Raw genomic sequence first — 26868 nt, 5'->3', positions numbered from 1 at the left:
GTTGTCGCGGAATTTGTGGTAAGGAATTTGAAGGAAGAATGCAATAATAAACTGAAAAACACATATTTTAACGAAATCTGTTGCATGGGAGATTCCTGCAAATAGTATTTGATAATTTATTCAATGTTGATTATTTTTGAAACAAGAAAATAGTTATGTGTATAAATTGCATCGTACCAAAACACTAATACTTAGGTATACAGAGAATTACACTTCACAAACTTGTCGAATTACATGAACAAAAAAAGGCATCATTTTATACGCACATCATTACCTAATGTTCATCAGGTTTTTATCTTTTGACATGTAATAAATCGGCTGTCGGCTCAGTAATGAGGAAAACATCGGTTTAACATTAACTTATGCCCATCGACACTAAATGTCAAGGAACGAATGACACGAGCCGAGATGACTTCTGACCAATTTCAGTTTTATCTCCAGTATGACAGATGGTGCTATAAAATTTATACATTTGGAATTACAGCGATCCCCGTGTAATGAGATAGCACGTGGCAGTAAGGAAGATAATATGATATTGGTTTGCTTCGAGAATCTTTGATTTATCGCTTGACTTTAGAACGCATTAAATCATCTTTATATGGAACTTAAAAAAACTATTAGCTTATTATTCGCGAACTTCAAGCTTTTGTGAACTGTCTAAGGAACTTTTATTATAGGTACTTTCATGGAAGTTTGCTTTTCATGTGACCACAACGCTACATTCATATTTTTAACTAATGCATATTTTTGTTTATAGATGCGTGAAAATAATCTTTTATTTTTTTACATAGAAAAAGTATATTTTCAACCTAAAAATAATAAAGTTCCCATAAAATTTTAGCACAAATGAAATTTAGAAGGCATAAATTATCGCGTATTAAATTAACACATCGACACCTACCTTTTGTGTAGGAATGCAAAAAGATGAATGGCTTTTAGGAATTTTATTTACGACGACCATTAATTACCTCCGTATCATTTTTTAGAAACAATTTCTGCTATGGATCGTCAACATTCCAAACATTCCAAATTGGGTAGAGTTGTCTAGAGTATCTAAAATTAGTCGATGTTGCATCAAGACTTGAATAGAAATAGTCTTATTCACTTGATTATTTAAAATGTTGTTTTTTACGCGATTGGAAGATTAAAAGAAAAAAAATTCGTTAATTATTGTGGCTCTTTTCAATCAAAGCCTTATTTTTTTTTTAATTCTACCAAATAATTTGAATTTTTAACATAATGGGTATCATCAAATACAAAATACAAATAAAAACATGTTGAAGGTTTATCCTTTACAGCCGATATTCCTACAAAATAAATTAAAATTAAACTACAACCTTACTTTCATATTTCGCGAATCTGGTAGAGCACCCAAAAAATATTTAGGATCTATAAAAAAACAACGCCGCGTGGTGCCACGCTGTCTGGATATAATATCGTGTGGGGTCTTTGATTTTTTTTCGGGCATTCTTTAAAAAGAACGCTATAAAATAACAATTATTAAAATAAAAATTTAAAATGTTAAATCACCCACTTAATTTAACGTACAAATAAATGAAGAAGGTTTTATGTTAAGTATTTATGAATAACGGTGATAATACAATAGTATTTCTTTATATAGCCGTATATAGTTAGTTCTTACTTAAAAGAAATCAAAGTTGTGACAAAAATCTGTAAATATGAGAATGAGATGCATGCTACGGTACTTTTAAAAATCCAATGTAAAGAACACCATAGTCTTAGAAATTCTTCATATTTTTAAGTTTTCCACATATGCCTGATACATGTGTTTTTAAAAATACGAGTGTAGTGGAAGTTTTAACATACCTACCACAATTTACAAAACAATGCTCTTACCATTATCGAAAGCACCTATTATTTTTATAAGAAAGCTTGTTTACTATAAACCAGAACAAGCATGTCACCTACATTAAGGGTACGAAAACAAACCTACTAATATATTGACAACAATTTTAATTGCTCTGTGAATGCGGTGCAATGACCTCACGTACTGCGGCACAACAATGGGCCAGTGTAATGACGCTGTTTACTCGTTTAATGTGTTTTGCTTACGTCTTTCCTATTATGTTTCAATTATTGTACCTGGAAGAGCAACTTTCACTAGTATATTGTAGTTTGAAAGTCCATCTTCCAGTTGGGTATGAGATGTTAAAAATTAAGGTACGTGGATACTATTAACAAATTCTTCAATTATAAGGTTCTACGTTTTAAGTAATTATTCTTCCTGTATATCTAGATCGATTAGATTTTATTTGATTTCTTTTTTTTCGAATTATTTATTTTTCTTTGACAAAAACACAATATTGCCTTTATTACCTCCACCATAAAACATTATGCTCCAAAAAACCCAATCAAAGGGATTTTCATAAAGATAAAATTAACGATTGTATTGACAATATATGATAACACCTCGACGTCGAGTGTATAATTGAAATTAAAAACAAACCATTAAACCATTTTAAACGAGAATCTCTAACAAGGACGCTTCCCTTAACCGGATCGGGAGCACACCTGGGTACTCGAAATTTACCCTAAAAGGTCCCAAACGACAATATGAATTATTATCATAATGTCATATGTGAATAACTTTGTTACAGAAAAATGAATTTTACCTCAGACAACACAGAGCTGTCATTTAGCTGTCAATGTCATAATCTGTAGCAGGGTATGGACATAAGTCATTCCGGAAGCAAGGAGATTCGAGATGGTAGATTTTAAAAATGGAACGTTTGATTTGCATTTGAATGAATGCCCCTGGCGACCCAGGTGCGCCGGTACAGTCAAACACCAAAACTTTTTGTTTATTTCCATGCTAGTTAGCAAAAATTAATATGGATGACTAATTGTAATCGACAGTGTCCGATTAGCATACAAATGTATATTCGACGTTCAGGAATTGAAATTGGGAATGGATATACATTTATTTATGTGTTAAGTATTTCTAAAATCTGAATTTGTCGAAGTGTACAACAAATAATCCACTTTAATTTTTTACAGTGATTGTTGATGTGACTGTACACTTATTATCTTGAGGAGTATGTTATTTTGCACGTAATCTTAAGTTAGGGGTGATGTTATAACACGTGTACAATACGCCTACTTACTTCTACTCATTTAATTCCAAATTTCATTAAGCCTGTGTGAAATAGTCATTCAAGATTTTTAATAATAGAATAATCATATACAAAATTACAAGTACCAAGATTTCAGCTACAATAATTTCGTAGCGGTCGTTGGTCCATATTTATTAGCGCTTAAATATAAAGTTAGTTACGTTATATCTTAATATAATTTAACAGTTTTGTAATAAAGAGGTAGTTATATTTTTATTAAATCTTTTAATTTAGTGTATTAAGTATATTTATTTATTACATCTAACTGACCTTAGTAGGTAGGTACTATATAAAACTCAAGAGAATAATTTCTAAGTCCTCAGTCCTTAAACGGAAACTTACGTATGTAATTTCTTAGATTCAGATTTCATAAACTTTGAACATTACACACATATAGGTACCGTAATTATCTCGCCAGCACGATCTCAAAGTGAGTACATACAAACATTCCGATTTCGCTTGGGAACGTAATAAGAGAAAGACTACACATAATAATTTTTATCTTTCAAGTGGGGCGTGTTGGAGGCGACTCGGTCTCTGTGCCCTCATTGTTTGAGTTTTTATTATTATCGTGAACAAAGCGCGTAAACGGTAGCACAAGTTATCGGTGCCTCTGATCAACCTTATACCACAGATAGTATAATACTGTACTAGTGCGTACTGATTTATTTTTTAGTAAGCCGAGATGCGTTTGTGCGGGCGCGATATGTGATACGAAATGGTTCATTCGTGTTTGATGCTTGAGTGATGTTACTCAAATGCGCCTTTTTGCTCAAGTTAAACTTGTGAAGTTGAGGAATACATATATTAACAGTCGATGAGTTGGTTTGGTTTTTAAACAAAAAGACGAATAGTAGAATGTAGAGAAAATGTAGAGTATACTCGCATGCGGTTATTTTTTTACATATTAATAGAATTTTTTTATTTATTATCTTAGCACACTGTCAATGACACTTCTAGATACATATATGTATTTTATAGTTTTAATCTTTGGCACTTGTTAAAGTTAAAATTCTGTTTGTGGACAACTTATTAATAAAAAACAGTATCCAAATTTTTAGGCTTTCGCTCAAAAACAATTTAGGGACAGTATATCTACTGATATAAGCATTTAAATAAGTATTATCTATAGATTAATTAAAAGTGACCGCATATAATATTATAATGAAAGTTAATGAAAATAATATACATATTTTGTTAAAATATAAATAAGAGAATAAAATTTTTAAATATTAACAAATTTTACATAAGTAAACAGTAAAAAAGAACCTTCATAATTATAAAAGTGTATTTTATAAAATAAGAAATAGATTTAGAAATCTTTTATAAATTAGAAAATAATATTAAGCGCCAAGAGCCCGCATGAGTCCTTTTATAATGAAACATTGTTGCTTTTATAATTACCTGCACAGCCTTATTTCAATAAAGAAAAAATATAAATAAAGAAATCAAACTAATTCTATAAAAATCTTTCGGATGTTATATTTCAGAGCTCTGAAATGGTAAATTATTTATTAATATTGGTTTTTAACTATATGCTATCTTAACATGTATTTTTTTATAAATTTTCCTTTGTAGAGTACATCCCACAAAGTAATAGAGTCAGATGCATTTTATATTTTTTTTTATTAAAGTAGGCATTCGCCTCCAACCTTCACTGTCTAAAGATTTCTCGCCTATAGAACGTATGTGTACGTTATCTCTTTAGCCTTTTGCCTTCTTCGCATAAATAGGTACCTATCTACTGCTATAAGTGGAAAATATCCAACAAATGAATAGGCAATACACCTCAAAATCAAAAAATAACTACATTTTCTAAAGGGAAAAGCGAAGCCAGCGCTGCAATCCCATTACATCGGGATAGACACAGCATCAAAATAACAAATGTTAAAAATAAACACGACGAATAAGTGTGATCTCAACACGGTGAAACTTGTTACTGGGATGCGGACTCTCAACTATTGACCTCGTTAGTTTGAACAAAGCACCACGTAAAACAACCGCGACACTCAACGCTTGCCTTTTCTCAAAAATAACTCATCTCTTGACGAGGTATCATTAAGTCGGGCTTTGCGTCTGCAACCGCTTGCGTTACGTTAATGGCGCACTCAACGATCCTTGTTTTTTTACCTCATTAACAAAACGTTTTAATGTTTTGCTGTAAATGTTAACGCATTAGACTTGTCTAGGCGGTAGGGTTGTTAATTAAACTCTATCGTTTCGCGGAGGCTCCATTGTCGTGAGCTCAGTTCAGCGAGCAGCCACGCTTCAATGGTAATGAAACAACCAATCGCTGGAATTTGTGATATACATCAAGAATCACCTTGTACCCTAATACATGCGTGGGATGGAATATTTTTCCATATCTAATGTTTTGTTTAAAGTTTTTCTATGGGGAAATTTGTAACAATTTATTAAGGCGACTCTATAACAGTTTCTATAACGAAATGATTAATTATGTGAGTATATAAGGTAGAAATATTATACTCAATTCATTATACTCGTAATGGGAAAGGCGAAGTAATAAGAAATTGTATTTATAACGAGCCCGAAAACATTTCTTGGAAAAACGACATAAATATGAACGTTGTTCTCTGAATATTCAAGAGCCATTACATATTAGACGCTGTAAAATTATTTAATAACTACAAATATTATTTCATAACACACATTAGATTAAAGCTAGACAAAGATATTATAACAAGTATTACATTAATAATTACAACTACCAGAATCTCAAAACAAAGCTGCACAGAACGTTCTAGAAAGCAATATTGCATAACTCGCCTAAGAAAATATGTGCGGACAATAATTTTTGATTTTCCCGGCCTCGGCCCTCAAGCCGGCGACCTCCAGCTTTGCTTTTAATTACTGAGGCCGCCTCGAGAAAATATTTAACCACGCGTCCGCACCAACCACCCTTAATTACTAATGAGCTTTTATTTCTCTATTATACTGCATATTACTTCATTATTATTAGAAATTTATGTGTTTTTTTATTATTTGTTATAATTGTACTGGATGATTGATGCCTTATCCTTATTTGCTGGGAAACACACACAATTCAGATTTAAATTAAATTATTATAGAACAAAGATTATTTATAAAACATGTGATAAATTGAATGTAGAGGCATTATATAAAATTGCGATTCTTATCACTGTGATCATATGAATTTAAAACCATTATTAGCAGAGGAATGTACAATAAAAACACAGCACAGACGTGTACACAAAAGCATAAATCCACGACACGAACACACACATAGTCGTTTTCATTTCAAGGAGTACATCTTCGTCGGGCGACGGAAAAATAAGAGGAAACCTCCGGGAGCAAATTAGAGAGGCTCGCTTCCGTAATAAGAGTGGACCCTGGGACCCTATTAACTGAGGCCCATATTGTTGTATTATTTTTTCATCTGCTCATATTCTCCGCTTTTGCATTTGTGTTTTTTAATTTCGTTTCGTAAATGCGCTCTGTTTAAGAACTTCACAAACATTCGCAAATATGCAATGCTATTTTAATCAACGTTACAACAGTTTTCTTTTATTAAACGACGTCGGTTTAGTTAGTTTGTTAGTTTTAAAAGTGTTTGTTGTGAGCGAAGACCATAAATAATATTTTGGGGATATCCAGCATACATATTATAAGAGTTTGCATGCATTTGGTATTGAGTCTAAAGGCCTAAGTACCAATCTTAAATCATAGCAAATTTAGTCTTACTGAAGCTCATATTATATCAAATAGTAAAAGATTAGAATATGTACTTATTTAAACTCTATATACCTACCTTCCTACCTATTGTAGGTAATGTCTGAACGTCTCGATACTCTCCTAAATATTCTTTTATAATATGTACCGTATGTGCGTTAAAATCGTATTTATTTCTTCAATATAGGTAATTAATAAACACTTCTAAATCCATCGTACTTTGTAGGTGATCCTGAGTGGATAGAGAGGGAATATTCGTTTGATCAAACGCCTACCAACTATACTAGCATTATTTCATCTCATTTGGCATTAAATTAATTAGTTATCGCAACCATAGCTCATAGACTGCACTCCCGCTTCGCGTTAATTTCATAGCAATTAATAAATTCGACAATTAATTGGTACAAAAAGAGGCGGGGTGTAGCTTTGGAATCGCAACGGAATCGCGGCGGGATCGCAGTAAATCACATTCGCACAATGCCGGCAGGTGGCGGCAGCGTCGCACGATAATGCTCGCGTTTAATTACGCGGAATAATTAGTGAACGGAATATTTTCCGGGCCCTAACTATCTCCGCCTTCTTCCGGCGATAACTAGGCGGTAATTGCGGATTAACCTCGCATTCAGAATTTAATAGGTGCTCGAATTGAAGCTCCACGCTCCCACTCGTACCCCAATAATGCTATTTGTTTAGTGACGCCGAATTAATCGCACACCACATACGAGATATTATTCACAACATATTCCGAACGCGCCTTAATGGATATCGGTCGCGAAATGTATCGCGTTTGCGATATTAAAAACGTTTCGTACGAGTGCAAGTCAATAGATATCGGGGAAATTTAATATGCGAAAGTGGTGTGTGGATTTGCAATATTTTAAACTGAGCCGCTCGGCACCCAGTGGCGATTGTTTTAGATCGCATCCTGCGGGAGCGGCAGTGTTGCAGGCGGCACGTGCTGGCGATGTAATTTGCGCTTTATGGCACGTGAATAATTCGCGATAATCCCTCACCCGACCCGCCCTCCCACCTTTCACGTAACCACGACGACGTTTGATCTGTGTAATAAAAACTGAAAAATAATAATATAAGCGCATTTGACGCTCACCTGCGACAATTCCTCCGAAGTGTAGTTATTGCCGACCCGGGGGTGGCTAGTTGAGCGTGAACTTTTGATATTGGCGCGAAATATTAATTTCTCAGCGCCAATAAACAGCCGAGCGTACGTAATGCTGGCAAATTAAGCTGAGTGCCTTTAATATTATTTCGTAGAAAATTTTAATTTATGGAACGATATTACCGCGTAGCGACGTCGATGGAATTTATTTTAGAGCTAATTATTTTGTTGTGAAATATTGAGGTGGCTATTTCAATTGTTAACGCTTTTGAATTACCAAAATAAGGCTTGATTTATTACCAGCCATAATGCAAAATGTTTTATAGCGTAATTGTATGTACCTAATTAAATTGCTAATTACAATGTTTAGAATCAATATTAGTGTTTACATGCTAACAATTAATCTCTAAAATATATCATTTACTTATTGGTTTGATGTCAAGTCTAATAAATGTGTTCGCATTGTACTACCTAAAATCTACACTGCTATGTGCGAACACATTGCAAACATTTATTCATCTTCAAACAGGGGTAAGAACTAAGAACAGGTAAAATACTCAAACATTTTTGAGCTACGTACAAAAACTGAATAATATGCAACCTGCTGGCAGTCGATTTGAATAATAAACAAAACGCCCGGTGAATTTCAATTCTGAAAAAGTTTTTGAACGGTACTGTTGTGGGGCAATTACCAATATTACTTAGTACCTAGTCGGGCTTTGAGCGCGCCAGATGGCGTTAGGGTGATGATTTAAAAATCACTGCACATTGTTCAGAGAGCAACTAATTGCAGGGAAAGTGGGGTCGAATGGACTCCGACTAAATCATTTACTAATAGAAACGGGCGGAATGTACGAGATGCGTTTTAGAGTAATCGGATGATTGAATTTGCGCAATATTCGATGTATTCATTTCATTTTGTTTGTTTCAGATTGGATTTGACGAATTGCTATTGGATTTACGTTCATGTAAGTATTGTTTGTGTTTATCATAGATTTCTGTTGAATATGTGTATACAAAAAACAGTATCTTGATATTTTTGATGTTGAACTTCCATGAGTCATGTAATCTTATAAATTGTAGTTTATATTAATGTAGTATTTAGCAATTTGCATGAAATATACCACTGTTTAATTGTAGTAAATCGTGATACTTAATAAACTATTAGGAACATTATTATCAAAGTATGTGTAGTACTATGTATAAGTTATAGTAGAATATTTAAAAAGAAGATGTCTACTGCATGTTAGAATGATTAAAGTACCTATAGGAATACCTGTAATTTACATTAAGTAATTTTGTAGAATTTAGTAGAGCTTGTAGTAATTGATTGTAACTAGTTGTAATATGTATAATATTGTATTATCTGTGCTATTATGTTACAATAGTACCTAGTAGTAGTATGTTAAAATGTAAAATTAACAAGTTAAACAGATCGTCATATCCCACACTAGATTACATAATTTAACAAGAGCAGTTAAAAGTGACCGTGTCGGTTGAATGAACCGAATTGGATCACTGAATAAATCTCCTATTTCCTGTGAATCAGATTCATTTCCTTTTTACTAGGTCGATGTACATTTGTCAATACATTTCGGGTACGAGGCCTGTAATTTGTCGATTGATTTTAATAATGCTAAGTGCACTTGTGTTTTTTGTGTTATGTGTTTTGTCTAGGAGAGAACTGCGAGTATTATGGTTTTGCCTCTTCATTGAATGCTTGATGCAAATTAGACGTATACTTTTATTACTTTAACTAGGTAAATATTATTAAAATTACTTTTTACTAAATATCTTAAGTGAGCTTACCTATAGATTGAAGACACTTAACGAAAGTAGTTGGATGGAAAAATTTTCGGCACGATTGTTGCTTCTCTATTACCTAATGGTCAAAGTAACTTGCACCTATATGTTTCATAACTTATACTGTTAATATTTTTAACTCATTAATATATTGATAGAATAAGTTTAATTCATGAATTAACTATCGATTTTGTTTGTTTAAATTATCATTACTTAAACAATAAAGATACTACAATAATTTAGCACCAATTTTCATGCACCGTCCAGTGAACCTTGAAACTGACGTACCGCTATCGTTCCACTCGATGGAACAGAACCCGCTATCCAGACCTGAAGATTATCTGAGAAATATCCTCAGCTTCCGCGCCATCGCCGTCCGAATGCTTTTTTAGCCAGAGCTTTATCACTTCCGTGGGGACGTGTACGACGGAACATGGACGCAGAGAAACTAGATTGTTTGTACTATTTTGGTTTCAACTTTTAAATAGTTATTGTATTGTATAGAGTAGTACTGTATTGTTAATTGTTTGTTATTAACTTTAATCTAGACTTTGTCGTGCATATAATCTAGAACTTTAAATCTTACTTCGTGTTAGTTATAGTTAATAACCACTGTTAAGTGCTTTTAGTACAGTAATTATGTAGTTCTTGTGTGTATGTCAACGTACTTTTGAATATTTAATGATGTGTGTTGTTTTGATAGTGTGTATGAGATGTACCAGACTTGTGTTGGTATATTTTGTGTACCTAGAACACATAATTGTAGAGTCAGTAAGGGTAAATGTAGTAATAGTAGTTGTAGTAGATTTAGATACTAGGTACTAATTTAACTGAACAATAAACGTAGGTAAATTATGGCACTAGAATATTTCAGATACCTAATCAAAATGATATTCAATTTAAATGCAGGTAAGAAATGGTATCAACTCAGTTCAGTATTTTTAATTTTTATATATTCATTTTCGAAGGTAGATAAAATACCACACTGTGAGATATGTAAAAGTTATAAGGACATAATTTAAATTATATTTAAGATCAAGAAGCTAACCATCTGAGAAAATTGTTATTTTAAAAGCTCATTGAGATTAAATATAACAACTTAATTAATGAAACTTAATACGACACTTAGACTCTACGAATAAAATGTCACATCTAGTAATTCTATCAAATGCTGGCTAGTGCAGAATGCAGGCATTTGATCACTTTTATAGCCGGATGCAGTAAAATAAATGTCGCGGTCCATCGCTGGCCCCGTCTAATGATACCCCACATATTATCTACTTTGTATGTTGGTATAGTAATGGATTGACCAACATACTCACTTGTATTGTTGTTGTTGTGTGATAGATCTGTATGGCTTTTTGATGATTTGAAGTTGTTTTATTCGAAAAAAGAAAATGGGACATATATATATTAAGGCGCTACCCGGCAATTTCGACTATGTTCAACCTCTATAAAGTCTGGTACAACATAAAGCACAATACCGAAAAAAATATATAAAATAGGATGGTCTTTGATCTTTAATTGCTCTCGAGGACTTTTTTCCAAAGTTAATAGATTTCTAGAAAAAAAAATGTGCCGTGGTCATCGATTTTTCCGCAAATACTCTATAAACTTCGTAACCTGCTGACTTAGAGCTCTGAAAATTTTATGTTTAATAAATTATCAGTTATACAACAGTCCCTGACGAGGATTTTTTGTTTCACTGATTAGTATCTTTTTAATTACAAAATGCGAGGAAAAAAGAAGGTGCAGCGGGAGAGGTTTGAGATCCGTCAAGTATCCTCAAGGTTATTAGCGCATGTAAAAGCATTAAAATCTCTTTATCGACAATGTGAAAGTAGTGGTGGTGTGTACTTTGGAATGAATAATTAGAACACTCGTGAAATTTTTTTCATTAACCAGGACCATAGTGTATGATATGACCAATTAGTAGTATGTAAAGTCAGGTTTTAATCACATCATACATCGTATTAATACAGCTAAAATATTATATAACAGTTTCACAGTTAACAATGAAGCAATAAACATGCAAGTTTGATTCAAACATTTGAAATATCAACACTAGCGTGGCTGATGTTCATAGGAAACCTACTTCAGGCAGCTAAACAGGAAATAGTTTAATGTTACGTATAAATCACAATGTACATGTAAATACATTCTTATACATGTTGAACGTGTTTCTATTTTGTGATGTGTAGTGTGGATGATTATATTTTAAACAATTCTTAGGTAATACCTATTCAATTTGTGAAAATATATTCACAAATTGAATTTCACAAATTGTGTGGTTCAAATTCTTTAGATCACAACCTCTTCGTGTATAATTTTACTTACTATGAAATAAATTAAGATTTAATTTTTAATTTGGATAAGGTCAAGATTTAATTTTGGTAAAAAAATACACCATCAGACTACGATTTTCGAAACAGAGCATACACGCTCAACACAGACGAATCAGAAACTAGTTTAGAATAAACATTTCCTTATCAGGCGGGTAGCTGGCGATCGGCAATATATTGCAGATTTCCTGCCCTGCTGGCGAGTAATGTGCTTCCGCCCAGCCCCGCCCTGGCTACGTTACGCACGGCCTGCCTAAACTTAATTTTACAACGGAGTGTAAATATGCTTTGATTTATTAGAATTTAGCTTAAATAAATATGCAATAATATTTTTAAGATAATATTTTCTGGTGAAGAATTCATGGTTTTGTGATACATATTACTTATGTCAATATTTGTTGAAATATAGGAATTTCATTTAACTAATCATATTCGTCTTTTTAATAATTTGTTAAATGTTACAAAACTTAAAATTGAACTCTGCTTTGTAACATTTAATAAATTATATTTTAATCTTTAAATAATTTTTTAATAATAACAATCACCTCTATCGATAGGTACCTATAAATATTATTTCTAGTGCATCATTATCAAGACACACGTTAAGACGAAGCATTTTATGTTTAACTGAACTTATCGTATAACCGTATATAAAACGCTCATATATCTCGGAAAATGTGCATCTTAGAGCGGTCATTTTTCACTGGTCACATTAAGGTCCAAGGCGGAAGTGGCGACCCTAAATAAATATATTCTATGGGTAATCGACGGTGAACTAGCAAGGGGCCATTTGTTACTTGATGAACTATACTGTTTTAATAGAAAATATTGACTGTGAAAATAATGATTGTTGTAGTTGGTACGAATTACATAGAAGTAAGATTGTAAGTATGGTAGAGCTGAAAAGTACAATTGACTATTACTAAAATGTCGATTGATTTTTTACTTGATTATGATTTTAGATATTAATAGATTCAAATAAAAACTACTAAACCGATTTAGTCTAAACTTATAAAACATCTTACAATTCCTGCAATCATTAGTAGAAGATAAGCTACGTTTTTGAGATAATGTTAAGTTGAGTTCGGTGATTTTATAGAGGACAAACGCCAACTTATTCAATACATACACATCAATTGAATTATTATTTAATTGTTTAGTTGAAATTATGTTCATTTAGATTTTATAGAAGTGAAACTTTTCTGCAGACACGCTCGTTTTTTTCATTTCAATTTTAACAGAACATAATAACTAAAAATTATTGAAACAGTTATTACTAACATATTAAAACATGGATAAATGATAAATCAATAAAACAATATTAATAACAAACATTTTGACACAAGTCGGTGTCATTCCGTGCCTCGAGCGTGACTCGTCACGCAATCTGTAATTTCCGCTCACAATTAATCATTTCACCTGATATTACTTTAATAACACTTCAATTCCATAGTTTATACGAAATATAAGTCCAATCAAATAAACAACGGGAATAATTGAAAATCTTGAAAAATTAATACATAAGTATATACTATATCATCATCTTAGAAGAATTATATGAGACTTGAGAGGGATCGGTTTTCATGCACACTTTATATGTACCTATTGCACGGGACTACGGTGAAAATATTAAAAAATACAAAGAATAAATCATTGTTTGTTTCCCAATTTTCAATTCCAAACATGACCAGACTTAATACCTTCCTTTAGTAAATAATTGGTATAAGAAATAATTACGCGCTTCTGTTATTTTTTTCCAGAAACATCAGTTTTTAATTATGTAGAGTAAATAATTTATGCGGATTAGGCCATTCAATCATCGATTGATAATTCTCAATTCGCACTTCCGATACAAGAACAACTCCCAACGTGCAAGACCGTATAAACTAATAAGCACGCACAATTAGTGGTCCCTACCAGGCACCACTGCCACGCGTGCCCTCAAGAACACTCCGCCGGCCACCGACTGCGGTTGCTAATTGCCTTATTGATTCCCTCCGTAACCGTATCGCTTGCTAATTATAACTGGTGCATTGTTATTGGTTAGGTACATTGAAAATTTTTATAGTTAAGGTATCGATTGCATCGAGGGTAATTATACATGATACATCTGAAAATTTCAAATTCATTTTCAATTTCATTCAATTTCATTTTTTAGCTCAAATTAAATAGCAGGAAGTCCTTTAATAACTGTGTAATGTGTATTACTTTTTTACTTTATTCACTATATAAAGGTCTCCGAAAACTTAATTCTAGTGCATCATTTATTAATTGATTTTATGTTGTTTCTTCTTTATCTCAGCGAAGAGTGCCACTGCAAAACAATATCCTGCCCCCCTAGTCAAGTGGCTTTCTGTTAGCGTAGCGTTCAATAGAATAGACTACGAATGTATGAGATTGACGTAACCTGTAGATACGTTTATCTACAGCCTACGTCAATCTCATACATTCGTAGTCTATTCTATTGAACGCTACGCTAACAGAAAGCCACTTGACTAGGGGGGATGAGCGTTATAGATTCTGCTCGACTATCACATCTCAACGGCAATCTTTATTTTAATTATACTAAGTAACTATTTTTAAAAAACACTTATATTTTACCAGATGAAAGATAGACTTACATATTTATATACAAAACAATTCAATGAAGCTATATATAACTTAACATCACTGGAAATTAAAAAATAATTCGTAAAGATCATTTAATTCAACACTTCATCCATTTCAAATCTAAATCAATCTCCGATCATGAACGGATATATTTTCTCTCGATTCGTAACGGGCCAAGAACAAAACGGTGTCTTGCTCTCTATAGTACTAGCATGATTGATAGAACTACGCATGATACCAAAAAACTCTAATAGCTGGCTTTAAAAACATACGATACTCCATAATGGCGGGCTTTAAAAATATACGATAGTCGTCACCTCGGAGAGCTAATGGCGTCGATATGTTACACGCATCAATCCTCTATTCTGTGCATGTCTGCGCGGCGGGATCTAATTAATTATGGTAATTAAACAGCCTGATATAGTGTTGCGGACGTGACAGTTCACTGGGGATTTTGTCCCGCTAGATTTTGGTTTTACAACTGATAAATTGGGTGGTGTTAGAGATTTTTGTGAAGTTTTTTTATGTGGTAGAGTGGTTTTAATATCGCTCTTTTAAAACGTTTTGTGGGAAAGTCGTATCGCATATTTTGCACTCGTAATATTTCCAAGGTGTCTAATATTAATTTTACTTGTTTATCTAAACAATCAAGAAAGTGCAAAGAATAAAAAAACTTAAGCAACTAAACCTAAGAGCCACTGACTATATTATTTACTGAAAGGACTTTGGTTCACGATCTGATTCTGAGATCTTGATGTCTGCTAAAATCTTACATGATTCTAAATTAATATACCTACCTGTATATAATTAATATACAGGCTACAGCTGAGTATTATGTATCGCTATAACAATACATTTATCTTTTAATTTGGAAATTAACAATGTTATAAAGGAAACACAATTTTTATTAACCATAGCACATACAAACATACACATACAAACCGTGGTACACAGTGATGTTATAGCAAGACAGAGTTATTATTCCCTGTCAACACTTAATAAATGAAGATGAAATTATTTCTCAGTACGTCTGCGAATGCAACGTCAATAGCGATCTTTGTACCTCGCATTCGTAGCAGAAAAAGTTCATACGCACGCCTGCGATTCTCCAACTCTGTAATGACGGGACTCAAGTTATAAGTGAAAAGTTTCGATTCTAGCGGAGTATCTTTCTAGTTTCGTAACGTTCATGGATACATGATTGAAGAAGTGTAAGTATAAATATTTCTTTTATGAATGAGCTTTTTCTGTTTTCAAATTCTTGAAACAATGCAAAGTTTTCTAATTTTAAATTAGATATAATATTCCGATGCTGAAATGGGTTATTTAAATAGTTGGTATTCGATTTGAATTTCCGATTTATGAAACCTTACAAAGAACTATTCAAACAAAAATAAAAACATTCGAATATTTTCAGACGTAACTAGTCCATATTTTTGTTTTCCTTACTCATATAATTGATTTAAATTAATTGAATTATGCCAATTTAAAATTTTTGAATAAAAGACACCTAAATATTGATCGGAAGTCTAATACAGTTTCAGCTCCATTTTTCCCAGTTACCCTGGCCATGTAGCGTCGCCTCTGCGCGTCCCTTGTAACATACGAGCACATTCCTGACGAAGAATGATGCTTTCGGCTGCTCGCGAGTAGGTAGTGCTTTGTTCGAGTGATTAAGTACCTCGGGACGGCGTTCCTAAGCCCTTCAGCTAATGAGTTGAAAGTCGGTATTAATCATGATGACGAACCGGACGAGCCCTGACGGATTGTGGGTGGTTTTGTTGACGGCTCTGAACTTGAGATGTTTACGTAAAAAAGTGTGATCAATGATCTTTCTGCGGCGGTGCCTTTTGGACACTTGTGGAATTTCAAATGGATTTACAGCATCTTAATATACATAAAAGTACCTATAGTATTTGAGCTTATTTACGTGACATGATAGGTTGTGATATGTAGGCCTTAATAAATAATCGTGGAGCATTTTCGTTGAGTGATGAGATCTGAAGCATCTTCAGGTATAATTAAATTTTCATAAGGCTTTTTAATTTTTATAAGTATTGAATTAATTTAATAATTCAGTATAGGTAATAATATAAATATCTTAAATAAGGTATCGTCGTTAAGTTATACTTCTCTAAAACAAAACAAAAGCAATCTTTCGAAAAACCAAGTTAACCTTCAGTATAATGAAGTAATTTATGACATAGCTGGTACTGTTTCTATTATAAAAGTATTCTATGGTGTGAGGGTGACTAGTAAGTACGTATTCAAAACATTGAGACGTGTCGCGCGCGAAGACGCGCGGATGACTGAGCCGGCGCGCAAATTAATGTTCTTTTTTAGGAGTTTATTTTTTAAATCACACAAAGGCAACGTGAGTAATGTCTTTTGGTTTTTTAACGGATTAAAATTTTATATTCGTCACAATTTGATCGGGACGTGATGGCATGTGACATTAACATGACAAATTGGCTAATTATTCTTAATCCGACCGAATCCTTTGTGTTACATGAACCGCTATGTGAAGGAAATATATTTTTTACTTCATATACCTATGTATTTATGTCCTATCTAGTTGATTAAAATTGTAAACCCGTATTGAAGTTAAAAAATGTTCCATAATTTAAATAATAGGTAAGGATATAATTTAAAAGGTGCAGAAAGTCCGTCTTTTCATTTATTCGGAGACAAAAGTAGCGTACCTATATGCGTAAAATTGCAAGCTCCGAGAATTTTGTATTCACATTAATGTCGCGTTTTATTATAATAATAACCGGAGACATTACCCGTTTAGTTTGCCACGAATGCGTACATTTTTCGTTGCAACCGATCTGCAGGTAAACCGAGGTCGAATACTTGGACTGACTGTTCTTAATATTATGAAAAAAAATTGAATTAAAATTAGGTTAGAAGGACAATGAAAATATTTTATTAATACCACAAATACACCAATTAACTATATTTCATTTTAAATGGAAAATAATAAATAACAATGAACAGTAAATCTGAATTATATTTCACGGTCACGTAAACATTCATGTATCGTTTTTCATCGTGTAATAATCTATACAACAGACTTCATTGAAATTTTCCATAAATGATTTTTTTTTAAAAGTACCACAAGTATCAAAACCATTTCGTCCTTAACGAACGTGAGCTGACAATAGTCAAGTAACGTGGAAACAGTGGCTGAGATTCCGCGCCATTCCGCGAATCCCGGAAAAACTGACGAATATGTCCCCGCGGATATAAATTAAAGTGAGTGGCGGTTTATGGTAATGCGCTCTTGTCATAGTTTTGTTCCACTGTTTCGTACCGTGGTTTGTTGCTATTTAAAACGGGAATATTTCCATGTAAAATCCACGTATATTGCTACGCTGCATGTGAAAATAACATGCACTTTTAACCTTTATCATGAATGCGCTTCACTCGTGGGTCTGAGCCTCGTGTCTCGTCGATCGATTTTTGTCAATGTTTTAAGCTCGTTTCTGTAAAAGGCATCATAAAAATAAGTCCATAAGCATGTTCGAGCTCAAATCGATATGTTTTCAATTTTATTAAAATACATACTTTCCTATCCTTATATTCATGTTTTTCCATGACTTAAAAGGATCCAATTTCTCTCAGATATACATCTAAAGACATAAAGTGGGAGAAATGGTATTAAAATAGAATACAGTATTACACATCTGTCCTTTGAAAGGGCATTTACTGGGATGGACAATAGGCAGTGCCTGGATCGGCGTCTTGTGAGAGCATACATCATGTATGTAGAACATACATGCCAATGCGCATTCACAATAATAGGTCATATGCTATAGCATTGTGGGCGTCCTGTGTAGATCGTTCTAGACGTTTGCGGGATATAATTAGCGTGAAACGATTAATTCCATATATTATATTTAGCTGGATTAAATGGTGTGTGGTGGTCCTAGAATTATCATTGAATCGGAATACTTATTTTCGTTGTGAATATTTCTAGAAAGATTTGTTTAATCTATTTCTAATATCTACTGAGAGTAGTGTGGTAAATACATAATCAGTAGTGTTTATTGTGATAAATGTGATTTAATAAAGAGTTGAGAGGAACATTGATCTAGTAAAATAACGACTATCACACTATACATATTGTACCTTCTTATAACACGCGAATTATCATCATCGCAAGGTACCCGATATCTCATATTCACAAACGCTATGACGTTCAATAGTCAATGCAAGTGAAACGAATGCTTAGGGCGTTAATTCAGCGGAGACACCCAAACAAGTGCTTTGTGAATCACCTGTTGGTTCAATAGGTCAATGTTACACAAGGAGTTTAGTGAAACAGACTTTTGTGGCTGTTGAATGGTACGCAGTCGCTATTGTGATCGCGGACAAAGGCGTATGCGCGATTGAATCGTTTGGTGCTTGCGTCTCCGGTGAAATTGAGAGTGCCGAAAGATTCGTATTGCTGTTGTATGGGTTGGCAGTGTTTAGTTGCAATTTTAATGGTGTTATGGATGTGTTGGAGTTGATTGTATCGTAATCGTAATTTCGGATAATGTAATTTCATTTTGGTTTGCGACTAATTGCAAATTAGATTATTTGGTAAAAATATATATTAGATAATAATAAATATGTTCATAGACGAAGTACCAACATTTGTCGATTTAAGTGTAGTGTAAAAATAGACAAGTTTGCAATATACCTACCAATCTAAGGTAGGTAGAGTCAATTGATTATTTAATGTATACTGTTTTTAATACTGTAGTTATCGTAAACAGGACTACACTCGATTTAATAAAGCCTTAAAAAATTAAAGAAAAATTTCACATAGTGTTTATTTCGTATCGTACAGGCTAACATATTTTATAGAAACACATACATATATAATCTTTTATATACATAGCGACTATAAATAAAACACATATATATACCTACAGAAAATAAGAATGCATTTTGCAATCGAATACACGATTTCATGCGAACTAGTCTAGTATCCGTCAAACGCGAACGGATTACCGGCATTCGATCCTACAAAAATATCTCACGGGCTGCAATAATATCTACGTAAACACACATTTATTATTCTCGAAAGATAATATTAATAAATACCGGTACCAATTCAAACATTTGCGGAGAAAACACGCTACTGCCCGCCGAACAATGGCTATGAGGTTCCTTCAAAACCACTTAACATGGGGCTGACAGGTTACTTCGATTACTATTATACGCCCTCAGGCAAGCAATTGGAGTTTATTTTTTGTCCATAAAAACATTTTTCTGATTCAGGGAGTTATATCGGTAAGCTGTTCTCACGGCTATATTCGCAGCTTTGATGACGTCAGACCTAGGGTGGACAGTATCAAATATTGCATGTAGATTTTTTATCATGCGTATTTGAACTCTTGACTAGAAGTTTAACAGCTAATATATAAAAACTAAAGAAGAATATTTATTTATAGCGTTGGGGATAAAATAATTTATTTTATCAGGAGAATTTTAAGCATTAACGTAGGAAATTGGAATGAATTATTATAATAATATATTGAATTTCGTTAGCAATATTAATTTGCGAAGATATTTGTAACATAGAGCCTGGCTTAATAACTTTGTGATCATGAGTCGATTCATCGAATGTAATGTCTAATATTGTTTATATTTATTTTAATAATGTTATCGACAAATGAACACAGAGTATAAGGAAAACAACACTACCATGAAGAAAATTTCAATTTTATTGAAGCTTTGTTACAGATAACTATTTTTGGGGTCTGTAATTATTAAATGTTTCGTTATTTAATTAAATGAATTCCTTTTCGTCTATATAAGATACTACAACACTATATAAAAATACACTCCTATCCCTAACGCTTTCAAAGAATTGTCTTATTGTTAGCAGAGATATAAATCCGTACATAACCAGAAGCCAACACCAAAATAGCTCAACGTGATGTAAGTATTGTTTCTAAATTATTACGTGCAAAAACTTCGGAATAAGTTACCGAGGGCTGTTTTGAAATGTAGCGACGTCATAGCTAATCGATCCGACGAACAATGACGTAACGGAGTGGGGGAACGTCCACGGTAAACATTTACTCAGAAATGCTTGGTTTCTTTCCTCCGCTTCATATGTTTTCACTCATAATGGGAGCCGGAGGCGATGTGGACAAATAGGGAATAATTTCGTAGTAATTATGGGTGGTTTAATTTTTTTATCTGGATTCGTGTATGGCATTGTTGTAATATTGGAATTTTTACACACTTAAATGTTACTTATATATTTAACTAAATATTTTAATATAAATAGATAAAACATATAGATGTTATAATTATGACTTAAATTTATATATTTTTTTGTTTTCAGGCTTCTTAAAACCTTTTGTGGTTGAGACGACCACAATTTTATTTCCTAAATACGTAATGATATTTTTTTATTGTAATAAGTACCTACAGGTTTTTCGAAAAGCAGGGATTTCAAAATAAATTAATATATATCTACTTTTTTATTACGATTACGTTTACGTTATCAAATACATTTATGTAGTGAGTGTTTTTATACCTCCAACTACAAGCTCTACAAGCATGTTTAGCAAGATATGGTCTACTAATTATTTTAGATTTAAAAACGCATATTTCTAAAATTTCACTATAAAAAATTGGTGACAAAAAAACTTAAAAAATAGAGGCGATTCTCAGCAGCTTTTCCGAGGGGTGGTACACACAGTTGCAGGTTTAATGAATTGCATTAATATTGCATTACCGGGTTAGTGGCCCCTCCTACGTAAACAATCATTAGTGCGACTGCACTGTTTGCAAACGAGATTTGTTTGCGAATACAAATTGACATTAAGATTTTTATTTGTGCCACTTTAGGATGATTCTTCGAGTGGCTTTGTGATGGTCGATTTGGATTTTGTTAGTTTTGGTATTTCTTATTCATTTTAGTATTTCTTGTATGTATCATCTAAATGGGAAATATATGAACTTCTTTACTTTCACGTATTCTAAGAGGTTCAGTAAATCTCCACGTATTCTAAGAATTTCACTTGTAATACTAAATTAATTATACCTCTCTATTACCTAATATTGTCAATACTAAATTGTTACTGATATATTATAAAGAAAACGTTACAGTTGTTCATCTACTTTCTACATAAACATCGTCATCAATACGTATAGTACCTACGTCATGTAAAACTTTTGTTGTAACATTTTTACTTAAGATGGTGCTGCTGTTATTTTGTACATATCCGGGATACATCGCCCATTTTTGCAAGTGATTACTATCAAGCTAATTTTTCGTGAGTAGCTTTATTTTGATGAGATGCCCAATAATTTCATGTACGAAACTCTCGATTGTGGTAGCTTACAGAGGTAACAAGGATAAAAAATTTTGATTTGACGGTTCTCAAATATTTATTACCTACGCAATTTGTAGGACAATATGTCTGTTGAATTATTTAAGTATTAAATAAGTGAAAATAAAAAAATCAGCTGGTTAGTAATCATTTATGATGACTTCGTTATCGATACACATTGAAAAGGGGGACTCTTTGATCAAACCATAGATTTTGTAGGACAAATATTTTTTCGAATATTTTAGATAATTATCTTGAGATTGAACAAAAAAAACATTCAGTTAGTATTTAATATTTGAGAACCATCAAATCAAAATCTTTTATCCTTGTTTCCTCTGGTAGCTACCACAATCGAGAGTTTCGTACATGAAATTATTGGGCATCTCATCAAAATAAGCTACTCACAAAAAATTAGCTTGATAGTAATCACTTGCAAAAATGGGCGATGTATCCCGGACTATAATCTTTAATCGGATCATTACTTCATCACCATAATATTGCTCGGTATATTATATTCCGTGCGTATAATTCTTCAGAAATAACTACCTGAAAATGTCAGTCATACGCTGCTGTAATATTACATCAACGACATAATTTACGTTCAAAGTCTGTCATTCAACTCATAGCGTTGTCTGACCAACAAATATAGTCTGCAGCCGGAAAATTGGACATCGCCGTCTGCCCAATCACACGCGACACTCCACGCAGATTAGCACTCTCCCCCTAACCAGCTCTGAAATACTATGAAAATTCCCACACGGCCGCTGTCCATTGAACCCTAATTCCGGCGTCACCGAACACCTTCTGCAGATAAAGCCGAATTGTACGTTGTTACGATTATTATTCGACCAAAAGCGATCAGGTATTGTAACCGTATATGGCTTTCCGTGCTTGTCTGAATATTATGAGGCGCGAATATTGACTTTGAAATGTGAAATATGTGAAGTACGTGTTGAATTTGTTCTTTGAATGCCATTCACGGGCGTTTTATGGTTGCAAGGAGATGTTTATGTGTTATTTTTAATGAAATTTAAATATAGTTAGTGAAATTTAAATTTGTTATTACTTATGCAAATCTAAAAAGATGTGGGTAATTTAAGAAATAAAAAGCATAATCTCGATATTCAATTTTTAATCAAAATAAATAGTCAATAAATCAAATAAAGTATAACCTTATCCTTACCATATATGTAATATATGTATGCCAGTACTTTTTGTAGGTACTACATACTTACACAAAGCAATCCCCTTGCCGTATCAACCATAATCGTAAACTGAAGCTTGATTCGATTCGATTCAATTCAGAAAGGAAGTCAAAGCTTGTCCGACTCCGGCTAAAAAACTAACCCACAGACGTGACACGCCTAAGTCGCCATCAGGTTGCGCCGTGCGTCCCGACCCATTGAAATCTTTATTTAGCATTCTAAGTACCGGCGGCTTTAATTTTTACGTTCACTATAACGTCCATACCATATTCACCTCGCGTTCCCACCACACTTACAGGTATGTACCTAGTTAATGGTGGACTGTGCGGAGTGGATCGACCCCGCCGGATTTTATGTGACAAGACGATCAATGGATATTGTGTCCTGCGGTCCAAAAGTTAGAGTTTAAATTTACCCGTCGAAGCTGATGAGTTACGGCGTTTGTTCACGAGACCGCGCCGGGAGAAGTAGTTTGCATAGTTATGTGCGCGTTTATCTAAGCTATATCGGGCGGTAGCGTCGACATGGGCTCGGCATTTGACTGGGCGGATCGACGCTTCATACATGTCTGAAACAATCAATTGTTTTAAGAGTTTATATTTTTTATGTATTTTATTATGATTAAAAATTTGTGTCTGTTTATGCTATGGAGAATGTGGACACAATAAGAATAACAAGTATTTGTATACAACAATAGCATTCTAGAAAGAAACTGTTTTTATTTTTTTTTTTAGGTTTATAAGTAAAGTAAAAAGTATTTTTTTCCTCTTTCTGTTTGATGATGAAGTTACGCATTGTCTGAAGTAGGAATATATTATATAAGATAACTTTAAAAAACTATATAACTATAACAACAAGAATACATTCACTTTTTTTTTCAATTCCCGATCAATACACAATCCAGCATGCAAAATGCAGCACAAATTAGGCAGGTTCTCCGTTGTATTGACTCCATTACCCTGCGAGGCTCGTATCAAGTATTTATAGTGTTTGAGGTGCTTCATAAATATGCAGCAGTAGGCGCTCGCCTTACACACCAGCTATTCAGAAGACGGGTTGCCGCTAGTTGCGAGCGGTAAGCGGGTTTGGTGATTATCGTATCATGTTAATGTTAATTGGGAACGATCATAGAAACAGATAGGTTTCCATAGATAATTAGTGTACAGTTTCTACATGACAAAGTATAAGAACAAGTCATGATGGATCTTAATTCTAAAGTCAAGATTATACCTACATCTTCCAATGGAAATTATATATTATCACTCTTTATATTGCTCTATTTAATATAATTTGAGATTATTATTTTTTATTCCTTCAATCAGTATTCTACCCCATACATGTAAACCTACCTGGAAATTACCGACAGGAATGAATCCACAGTCCCTACTATATATTCAGACTTAAATGTTACATCATATAATTTACAGGAGAACTATAATGATACAAATTTAAACATTAAAAGCTTTTCCATGTTCATAAAAATTCACAATCTTATCTTTGCTATAGATACTATACGATACTAACTTAGATCTAATAGTTTTCCATTGAAAATATGCATAGAATCCTAAAATTAGGACTTGGCTCTAGCTAGAGCAAATTAGTTTTTCCTCAGGTCGCAGATTTTAAACAGGAGATTATTTTTAAATCAAATCAACTTTTTTATAGTTTATAGTTTTATGTATATTTTTCTATAAAAGTATGAAAACGCTGTGCGCTCGTACGTTCCCCCGTTTCCTTAGCGGCACGGTTGGTTAGTTGCAACGCTCCGTGCGTTACCTCACTTTCAACAGAAACTTCGCGATGTATTTTCCTGTGCATTTTTTAGAGGATCGCTTTTGTAGGCTCTACTTGTTTTAATACTAAAGTAGTGTGAGATTTTCTCAATCCTGTTTTTACTAAGCGCTGTTTATTTTTTAACACTCCAACTTGTTAAGAAAACCCCGAGTAAAAGATTAATATAAGTATGTTTATTTTGTGTAAGGCTCCTCGTTTTATAAGGTTTTAATTTAACAAACTCATTAAAGTCGACGTGATTCTTGAGAAATGTTAAAAAAGTATTTAAGTTACGCAAACAAATTTAGCTGAACTGAAATAATCTTAAGATAAAGTTTAAAAAAGCCATGTTGTATAAGAAGGCGTCATAGTGATAAAAATAACAAAGTTATAACCGAGTGCTCTTTGTAATTTAGTGGCGAATAAAAAGTTATATATAACCTAGAGCAATGTGAAAAAATACGATTATGTAGATATTGAATGCCTCAATATTACTCACGACATAAGTCACAGGTATAACATGTTTTATTAACCAAAATACGTAAACATGTACCTGTAGGTTAGATGTTAACAATGGCAGCTATCTTATCAGGCCGCCCCAATACCCACTGATTGTACGCACTCGCGTAACCCCATTCACGCGGTTGACATCTCACCTGTCAGTAACCTCCGACGATAGTTATCGAAAAAACCCATTCCCGAACCACCGATTGTTGGATTTTCAAAGACCGCCCCCGAATTATAAAGGTTTGATAAACATATCAAAGACTCGCCCATTGTACAGTAAGTACAAGTTTTTAAGACATACGACACCTGTTTTTTAACAGTCTCACGGATTCAACGAGTCCTTTGTGTACACACAATCGGGACAAATATCGATTATCAGCATTCAATACGAATCGAACGAGGTTTTTATCGATTATGAGACCTCCCACGAGCGATTATGACTGCACAATCATATTCTGCTATTTCATAAAGAAGTATTTGTAAGAAACTGAAACAATTATAAAAACGGACCTAAATAGAATTTCGTTGTTGTCATTACCTAAATAATTGTAAAAGTTGTTGCTTAGCCCTTACAAATAATTGAAATGAATTTTTGTTTCAAAAGTTGTTTATAAAACAGAAATCTGGCATTCTGAGTTGAAAAGTTACGTCTTACTTCCAACTCCCTTTAATCGGTTACCTAATTTTAGATTCTCTTTGTGAAGGTTTCATAACGTGTCAGAAATACTCGAGACTTAGAAGGTTTGAAAAGTAAGAATATAACGATTCACGTGAATTCGAATCTTACGTAACTTTTATTTCAACGAAGCGAGTTTCTTTTTGGCAATTCTTATTTTGGATTAGGCTTTGGTAACCTTTATGATAACTTAATTATTACGAGTTGGTTTTGAGTTGTAATTTTCCATAGATTGCTGAAAGAGTTATATACTTAAGTAGGTACCTGTTATTTCTGCGTTAGGAAATAAAAAGATTGAGTTACGTTTATATTTGGGAGGTTCAATATGGGTTACAAGACTACCTACGAAACTTATCGCGATCGACGTACCTACATAACAAAGAGTGTATTAATCACAACATCGAAATAAATACATGAAGTTTTATGTTATTGACTGCAATAACTTTTACCTTAAATTGTTCATGGTTGGTCTTGTCGATTTTAACGAATCACTATAGGTACCTATGTTCGAAATAATTTTATTAATGATTATTATCTTATATTATAAATCTAGTTTTGAATTATTCTTCCAAATCTTAAATAACTAATTTTTAATGATTCTTCCAAGTTGTAAATAACTAAACAAATGGCTGTGATAATGAAGTGAA

At 33.1% G+C, this 26868-nt stretch overlaps 1 long non-coding RNA gene across 1 annotated transcript in view; it reads left to right on the top strand.

Annotated features, from left to right (window-relative positions):
• Positions 1 to 26868, top strand: part of LOC149490715 (uncharacterized) — a 244929-nt gene that overhangs the window by 97270 nt on the left and 120791 nt on the right. Inside the window, exon 2 of the long non-coding RNA XR_016317216.1 lies at positions 8894 to 8930. This is a non-coding gene — a long non-coding RNA (uncharacterized LOC149490715). The remainder of the gene's footprint in view (positions 1 to 8893; positions 8931 to 26868) is intronic.

Source organism: Colias philodice, chromosome 2, assembly GCF_061535455.1.
Source record: "Colias philodice isolate Cphi_HAF_F1 chromosome 2, ilColPhil1 Martin Lab GWU primary, whole genome shotgun sequence".
NCBI classification, from domain to species: Eukaryota; Metazoa; Arthropoda; class Insecta; order Lepidoptera; family Pieridae; genus Colias; species Colias philodice.
Note: the sequence above shows the minus strand (reverse complement) of the source record. Positions and strands in the feature narration are given on the sequence as shown.